The sequence below is a fragment of the Chelonia mydas genome, chromosome 8 (assembly GCF_015237465.2).
Source record: "Chelonia mydas isolate rCheMyd1 chromosome 8, rCheMyd1.pri.v2, whole genome shotgun sequence".
Lineage (NCBI taxonomy): Eukaryota > Metazoa > Chordata > Testudines > Cheloniidae > Chelonia > Chelonia mydas.
The window spans coordinates 86236350-86245889 of NC_057854.1; positions in this window are offsets into that span (position 1 = coordinate 86236350).

The following is a 9540-nucleotide window of genomic DNA, read 5'->3' on the forward strand; positions in this document are numbered from 1 at the left end:
TTCCTTATGTTTGTTTTCAACCTGTCGTCTATTAATTTTATCTGGTGACCCCTGCTTCTTGTTTTTATGTAAAAGAGTAAATAATCATTTTCTTCACATCATTCATGATTCTACAGACTTCTGTCCCTCGCAACTTAGCCGTTTTTCTTCCAACCTGAATGGTCCCAGTCTCTCTCCTCATATGGAAGCTGTTCCATATCCCTAATCGTTTTTGTTGCCCTTCTCCATACCTTTTCCAATTTTAATACCTTTTTTCTAAGAAGGGGTGACCAGATCTGCACACATTATTCAAGGTGTGGGTGTACTATTGATTTTATATAGTGCTATTCTGATGATAAGACAGGAAACTATCCCTTTCCTAATGGTTCTTAACATTTGTTAGCTTTTTTGACTGCTGCTGCACATTGAGCAGATGTTTTCACAGTAACTATCCACAATGACTCCAAGGTTTCTTTCTTGAGTGGTAACAGCTAATTTAGTATTTTGTATATATAGTTGCGATTGTTTTCCAATGTGCATTACTTTGCATTTATTAACATTGAATTTAATCTGTAATTTTGTTGCCCAGTCACTCAGTTTTGTGAGATCCCTTTGTAACTCTTCGCAGTCTGCTTTGGATCTAACTATCTTGAGTAGTTTTGTATCATCTGCAAACTTTGCCACCTAACTGTTTCTGTGTTTTTTCCAGATCATTTATGAATATGTTGAACAGCACTGGTCCCAGTTCTGATCCTGGAAGACCCCACTATTTACCTCTCTCCACTGTGAAAACTGACCATTTCTAGCTTTTTGTTTCCTGTTTTTTAACCAGTTACTGATGCATGAGAGGACCTTCTCTCTTGTCCTATGACTGCTGCACCCCATGTGCCTTCAGCCAGAGATTTCTTGTCAGCAGTGCCCATGTGGTCCACCCGTATTCCCTAGGTAACCTTATGCCCTGTTCCAAGGGTATGTAGGGCAGAGCTGGACCAGCTGCCACTTCAATTCTTTCTCAATTGCCTGTGGCCTGAGGTGTTGTGTTGTGGTGTCTGCAGAGCTAGTTTGTATGTTTGTATAGTGTTGTATAGTTAGTATAATAAGCATATTCTGTGTTTAAAAAAAAAACAAAAAACAGAGGGAGGGGGAAGTCTTTACTCCTCACTTCCTCATCCCTTTCCCCAACCCCCATCCTTGTTTTTGGGCTAGGCTGGCTTAGGGAAACAAATAAACGTCTATTTTCTGTTTGAGGGAGGAAGCAAATCCTTTTAAGTTTAGGGAGGGAATTCCTAACTTTCCCAGCAAATCTCTAAACTGCATGATGTGTGCAGGAAAACCATCCCCTTAAGTAATAGTTGCATAATCTGTCTATTGTTTAGGGGAAATCACATATCCCTTCTAAGTAGAGGATTTGTAGGTCCTTTCAGCAGAGCATTTGGAAAATGAGGGAAACAAAGCTGCATACGTTTTTTTCTCATCTAGGAATGCATGAGAGCAGCTTAGAATCCCAGTCCATAGGCACCAACTCCATGGGTGCTCTGGGGCTGGAGAACCCATGGGGGAAAAATGGTGGGTGCTGAGCACTCCTCGGCAGCCTCCCTATCAGCTCCCCCCTCTCCCAACCCTGCCCCGAGCGCCTCCCGCCCACCAGCAAGCCCCGTGGGTCAGCGCCTCTCCCCACCCTCCTCAGTCAGCTGTTTCATGGCATGCAGGAGGCTGTGGGGGAAGGAGCAAGGACACGGCATGCTCGGGGGGCAGAGTGGGAAGATGTTGGGTGGGGCCTTGGGGGAAGGGGTGGAGTGGGAGCAGGGCCTGGGGCAGACCCTGGGGCAAGCATCCTCTGGCACTTTGGAAAGTTGGCACCTGTGTCCTAGTCTGTCTAATCTCTTCCCCATCCCCACCCCCCAAAGGACAGGAGGATTCAGGGGAATCTTTTTTGCATCTCACAGAGTGGTGCTTAAGCCACCCGTTATGGGTAGGACACCTCAGAATGATAGATTTGTGGGTGGAAGAGCTCCTCTTCACTGAGGGTGGCAAGGGAATTGGATTACCTAACAAGGTTGAAATCACCCTGGGAGACCTCACATCCTGCTCACAAAATTGGGGTGTGGCAGGGTGTGAGGACTCTGGCTGGGGGTGCAGGCTCTGTGATGGAGCCAGAAATGAGGAATTCAGGGTGTGGGAGGAGGCTCCGGGCTGGAGCAGGGGGCTGGGGTGCGGAGGGATGTGTAGCTCCAGCTGGGGGTGTGGGCTCTGGGGTGGATCTGGGCATGAGGGGGTGGGGTGCAGGAGGATGCTCAGACCAAGGGGTTCAGAGGGCAGGAGGGAGATCAGGACTGGGGTAGGGGTTTGGGACGCGGGAGGGGGTCAGGATCTGGTTGGTGCTTACCTCAAGCAGCTCCTGGAAGAAGCGGCATGTCCCCACGCCAGCTCCTACGTGGAGGCGCAGCCAGGCAGCTTCTATTAGATGCAGTTCCCAGCCCATGGGAGCTATGGAGGTGGTGCTTGGAACAGGTGCAGCATGTGGAGCCCCCTGGCTGCCCCTGTGTGTAGGAGCTGGAAGGGGGACATGCTGCTGCTTCCAGGAGCTGCGCGGAGCCACAGCATGCATGGAGTGGGGTAAGCCCCCGACCCCACTCCCCAGCTGGAGTGCCAGAGTGGGGCAAGCCCTGGATCCTGCTCCCTGGTGGGAACTTGAGGGCCAGATTAAAATGTCTAAAGGGCCAGATGCAGCCCCCGGGCTGTAGTTTGCCCACCCCTGCAATAGAGCACATAGAGCTCACCTTCATAATCGCTGGGAGCCCCTCCTTCAGAATATTATTCTAAGGCTAAATACTCAGAAGGAGAAAACTTTTGGTATGGTGCCCCATGGCGGCCACCTTTTCTATATGGGACTCCCAATGGAATTTTTGGAAACCCTGAGATCCTTATTGGACTAGGGCTGAGACAAGTCACAGACATCCTAGTGGAGAGACTTGGGGTAAGCAACCGCTTTCACCATATCAGCCACAACTACTATCTCAGGAAGAAGTGATTCAGGAAGAGACTCAGTATCTAATAGAAAAGCTACTTCCTGTAGAGAATATTTCATCTTCCTCTCTGGATGAGGCAGTTGTGCCTTCACGCTTCACTTATGATGAGGACTTCAAGCATATCTAGGAGCTGATTAAAAGAATTGCAGAAAACCTAAAAATTCCATTGGAAGTCATTCAAGATTCTCAGCATAAGCTTTTAGATAATCTTCTGTTGTCGACATGAGGTACTTAAAATAAATGTAGCATTATTGAGTCAAGCAAAAACTATATGGAGTATCCCAGCTACAATTCTTCTACCTGTAAAAAGGATGATAAAAGATATGTACTACCTAAAGTCTCAGGATTTTTATTTTCTCATCCACCTCCAAATTCCCTGGTGGTAGAGGTGACCAATGAATGAACAACACAGGCTAAGGAATACAAGCAATTTGACCTGTCAAAAATTTTACTCCATCAGCTACTCTTCAGTTTAGAATAGTTAATTCCAGGCTTTGATCTGAGGTCTGGCTATGTAAACTACAACAAATTGTTGGATTTTTTTTTTTAATTACTACATGACAAAAGGGATCAGTTTCAGGGAATATGAGGGCCACTCCATAGCCAGGTCACCATTACAAGATGCTTTAGACATGGCAGATGCAGCCTTGGGTTCAGTTGCTACAGATGATATGCAGATCATCATGGCTTCAGATGTCAAAAATTCCAAAGGGGGGACCAAACACAATAGAAGACTTTCCCTTCAGGGGGTTCAATGACAGGACTCTTCAATGACAGGACCAATGACTCTCTGTGACATTGCAATCCCTTGGAATATACACACCGTCAGCCAAAAGAAAACACAGACTTCAGTTCTCCAATGGCAAAGGTCCTTCGAAGCCTCACTAGAGATCATCGGAACTCCCAGGGAAATGACCGAGGTTCCAGAAGAAGAGACCAATGTCTTTGGGTGCAGGTAACACACAATCATCCTCCTGAGCAAAGCAACAATTTTGATGGAAAGGTTGAGACCTGCATACTACCGAGCCATCTGGATCTAACAATTTCCTGTGCTTTTCTTGCTCCTCCCTGTGGAAATCGTCTTGCAGTCTTCTGAAGTGTATAGAAAGCCATAATATCAGACATATGCATCTGAGAAGTAATTACCACCAGTTACTTGATCCATTTTATGGCTATCTTGTCTTCCCACCCCTCTACCCTGTCCCTCTTCAGAGACCCTTTCAATGAGAGTCTGCTAAAGCAAGAAATAGACTATCTATTGAAACTAGGGGTGATAGAACCAGTTCCTCTCCCATATAGCGAAAAGTGGTTCTATTCAAGGTATTATCTGATACCAAAGAAGAAAGGAGGATGGAGACCCATTCTAGACCCTTCATTCAAAGGGTAAGATTCAGGAAGTGTGATGGGGTGTACAAACCCCACTCTGAGCAAAAAGGAATTAAGGGATTATTTTGGGCCCAGCCAGCCCCACCCTGCAACACCTGCCGCAAACGGTGGCGGAATTAAGAGAGGGAAACAGCTCGTTTGGGGGGCAGACCTAGAAGAGAGCCGACCTGCAGCCCATAGCTCCAGCAGCGCTGAGCAGAGGGAAAGCTGAAGTCTTGGACATAACTGCCCCAAAGATCCCTCTCTGAGGGAAGGGAAGACCTATCCCAGAAACAATCAAACAATTCCCCTTTCCCCCACATGTGGACCCTGGACATTGGTAATCCCTTTTTATTTTCTTGGTTTGGACTACCCCAGCAGGGGAAAGCTTGGACTGAGCTGGGGAGTCGGGTGGGGGGAGATAGGGAAGGCAGCCTTGGTTGCCAGATCCCTGGTAGCCCCAAAGAGCCCTGGGTCGGAGCCCAGTGGAGTGGAAGGGCCTGGACTCCCCTACCAACAGTCCCCCTGCTGGTCACAGCTTGTGACCCAGACACTGGGAAGGTGGCATAAATCCCCTGACATAAGGGGATTAGAATAATTCAAAGCCTGGAGGGAGGTGATGACCACTGTGCTCAGAGCCAGGGTCAGAGACCTGAAAAAAGATCCAGGAATTATTTGTTGGACTTTTGTTTGTTGAACTTTGTTTTCCTGCAAGGGGCTGCCTTTAATACCGTGACCTGGCCAGAAGACTCTTATGGAAGAGAGACCACCACAGCAAAGGAGCAATTGTCAACAGGGGGTGCCAGAGTAAAAGATAGCTGCTATGCCATGCCTGGCCACAGGGAGGTGCTTCTATGGTGAGTGAATCCCATTACAGGGCCACATAGTATTATCTCATTCCACTATGGGAAAATTTCTTAAAGGACTGAACCATACTTTTCCACCTGTTAGAGAACACTCTCCTTCCTGGGTTCTCAGTGTAGTGCTGGGTTGTTTGATGACTCCCCCTCTGACCGCATGTCTACCTGCTCCTTCCAGTACTTCTCAATGAAGACAGCATTCCTAGTGGCCATAACGTAATCCAGGAGAATAGAAGAGATTCAGGCCCTCCTATGCTATTTTTCAGAAGGACAAAGTCACTCTTAGGCCTCATCCAAAGTTCTTGCCTAACAGTCTGATTTTCTCATTAACCAGTGTATTCACCTGCTGGTCTCTTTTCCCCAAACTTCATTCTTCACCAGCTGAAGCAAAACTTCACACACGGGTTGTGGATAGAGTGTACTGTTATTTAGTCAGGATGAAATTGATTAGCTCCTAACCAAGACTGTTGCATTTGTGAAATAAGTGAGGACCACCAATATCCTCACAGAGATTATCTAAATGGATCTCCAACTGTGTATGTACCTGCTATGTGTTAGCAAAAAACAGAATCTCTGTGGGCACATCAGGTCTCATTCAACTTGAGCCCAGGCTGCCTCCACTGACATTTTGAACAACTTCCCTCTGACTGAAATATGTAAGGCAGTGCCATTGAGTTCAGTCCATACTTTTTTCTCACTGTGCCTTGGTACAGGCCTCTAGATCAGATGCAAGCTTTAGTAGAGTGATCCTTCAAAAGATATTTACGCAGGACTCCTTGAACTGCTTCCGAGCACGGAATACTGCCTGCTAGTCACCGAGAGTAAAATCTATGTGGACAATGTCTTAAAGAAAAGAGAATGGGTAACTAATTTTATAGTAACTGTGGTTGGAGTCCTTTGAGATGCGCTGTCCCTACAGATTCCACGACCCACCCTCAGTCCCCATTCTGCCATTCAGAGTCATTATTGCTGAGGAAACTAAGAGGTGGTTTAGGCCACCCTGACCCTTATAGCCTCTGCTATGGTGATTGTGAGGGCCCCCAGAGTGCAGCCCCAAAGGACACTGCTATTAAAAAAAAATCCGATTTTATGTACAAAGGGCACATGTGCATTAAGAGAAGAATCTAAGAATCAACACATCTTGAAGAAAAAACAGTTCCTAACCTTTCTTTAACTGTTGTTCTGTGAAATGTGTTGCACATATTCATTCCAATGTAGTCGCCACTCTGCAAATGTCCTGAATGGGGACCTGAGCCAGGAATGCAGTTGATGATGTTTGCGCTCTCATGGAGTGGGCAGTCAGGATAGCTGGTGGCAGAACACCCATCTGCTCATAACATGTACGAGTGCACGAAGTGATCCATGACAACAGTCTCTGAGCAGAGATAGGGAGACCTTTCATCCTTTCTGCAATAGCTACAAAAAGTTGGGTGGATCTACGGAATGGTTTGATCTGCTTTATGTAGAATGCTAGGACATGTCTAACATCCAGAGTGTGAAAATGTTGCTCCTCAGTACTTGCATGTGGTTTTGGGTAGAAAACAGGTAGGAAGATTGCCTGATTACTATGAAACTGGGAAACCACCTTTGGGAGGAAGCTAAGGGGAGGGTGCAACAGCATCTTATCCTTAAAGAAAACCATGTATGGCAGCTCTGATGTGAAGGCACAGCTCCCCGAGAGTCTTCTGAAGTAATGGCCACTAAGAAAGCCAGCTTCCAGGAAAGGTACAAACTGCTTAAATGGGGGACATGTAAGTTTTGATAAGATCAGGGTAAAGTCCAATGGAGGAACAGGTTTCTGTACTTGGGGGGATAGTCTTTCCAGGTCCTTGATGGAATGGATGGACATCTCATGTGAAAAAACAGACCGGCTTTCCATTCGGGGGTGGAGTGCTGAAATCGCGGCAAGGTGGACCTTAACTTAAGGAACTTGCTAAATCTTGCTGTTTCAGGCATAGCAAATAGTTGCATGTCCTGCGGAGATGACAATGTGGGTGAGACTCCGTGCTGGGAGGCCCATATGGAGAACTGCTTCCATTTTGAGAGGTACATAGCCCTGGTGGAGGGCTTCCTGCTCCTAATAGAACCTGGCAATCCTGCTCCAAGCAAGCCAGCTCTCTGGGATTTAGCCATGGAGCTTCCAGACTATGAGATGGAGGGAGCTGAGGTTCAGGTGGAGCAGATGACCATGGTCTTGGGAGATCAGATTTCGAAGATTGCGAAAATTGGAGCAGCCATGTAAAGGCCTAGTAGTGTGGTGAACCAGTGCTGATGGGGCCAAGCTGGGGCTGAGAATGACCGTCACCTGTCCCACTTGATTTTTAGCAGAACCTTGTGCACAAGCAGGATGGGGGGGAAGCAACGAACAGGTGACCTGTCCGCGGGAGCAAGAAAGCATCCGTGGGTGAACCTGGGCTGTGGTTTTGGAGGAAGCAAAACTGGTGACACTTCCTGTTAGACCTGTTTGCAACCAGGCACATCTGGGGAGTCCCCCACCACCGGAAAATGTCCCTCACGATGTCTAGGCAAAGGGACCACTTGTGGTGATGGGAGAAAGACCTGCTGAGGTGATCTTCCAGTTTGTTCTGCGCTCCCAGAAGGTGAGAAGCCTTGAGGTGAATTGAGTGGGCTATGAACAACTCCCATAAAAGGATGCTTCCTGTCACAGGTGGGGGGAATGGGGAGAGTAAGACCCCTCCCTGCCTTTTGAGGTGGAACATGACTGCTGTGTTATCCATAAGCACCAGCATGTTCCTGCCCGAAATGTGAGGCAGGAATGCTTGACAGGCCAGGCGAATTGCCCTGAGCTCTCTGATGTTGATGTGTAGCGAGAGCTCTTCTGGAGACCACAGGCCTTGGAGTCTGAGGGGTCCTAGGTGAGCTCCCCAACCTAGTGCTGACATGTCTGAGACCAGGGATATCAATGGATGGGGCCATGACAAGGGAACGCCTGTGCAAACCGTCAGTGGGTCCAGCCACCAATTGAGGGAGGTGAGAACCGGGAAAGATATTGTGAAGACTGAGTCTGGCAAAATACAGAGGCCAGCCATGTCAAGTGGCCTGAGGTGTAACCTGGTGTGCTGAACCACATAGACATGCAAGAGGCCATGTGACCCAAGAGCCTCAGACAAGAATGGGCTGTTGTGGATGGTCCCTTAGGTACTAACAGGGTCATGATTGTCTGAAACTGACCTGAGAGGAAGATTCTGACCTGGGTGGAGGTGAGCACCACTCCAATAATCTCTATTCTCTGTACCAGAATGAGGGTACACTTCTGTGCATTTATGAACAGGCCTAAGACCTGGAACATTGACTGAAAGGGGTGGAGCCTGGACTCTTCTTGAGCCATGGACTGGCCTCTGACTAGCCAGTTGTCCAGATACGGGTAGACTTGCACGCTATGGCTCCTCAGGAAGGCCGCCTCTACCACCATGCATTTTGTGAATACCCACAGGGCTGCTGACAGGCCAAATGGGAGTATGGCAAATTGGCAATGCACCTGGTTCACAACGAACCTGAGGAACCTTCTGTGGCCTTCGAAGATGGAAATGTGAAAGTTAGCGTCCTTTAAATTGAGGGCAGCATACCATTCCCCAGGATCCAGGGAGGGAATAATGGAAGGCACGGAGACTGTACAAAAGTTTAGTTTTTTGAGGTAGCCATTGAGCAGACGTAGGTCTAGAATGGGTCTGAGACCAGCTTTGGCCTCTGAAGTTAGAAAATAGTGAGAGTAGAACCCCTTCCCTCTTAAATTCTGTGGAACCTCTTCCATGACTCCCACCCAGAGGAGAGTTTTCACCTTCTGGACTAGAAGCTGCTTCTGAGAGGGAGCTCTGAAGAGAGATGGGGAGGGAGGGAGGTTGCGATGGTAGCAGTAAATTGGAGGGTAAACCCCACTTGCACTATGTTCAGCACCTACCGCGCTGTGAAGAAGAGTGACAGGCAGTCTGAAAATAAAGGGGAAACAGAATCTGGAAACATGGGAACTGGTACAATGTCCTTGAACGTCCCATCAAAAGGCCACTTAGAGCTCTCTGGGTATCTGGGCGGGACAGGCATTGATGCCAAGTTAGAGGAGAGTGGTGGTCTATATTTAAAACATCTGCTCCAATGCCTCTGCAGGTCTTGATGGGATGGCAGGGCAGAGACCCGGGAGAACTGCTGAGGCTGAAGTGCTTCCTCGAAGTTGATGGGATATACACCCCCGGCACTTGAGGGTTGCTCTGGGGGAAGTGAGTCCTTAAACTTCAACGTGTCCCACATGTTGAAATCCTATCTTCCCAGAAGCACCTGCTGGTTAGTGATGC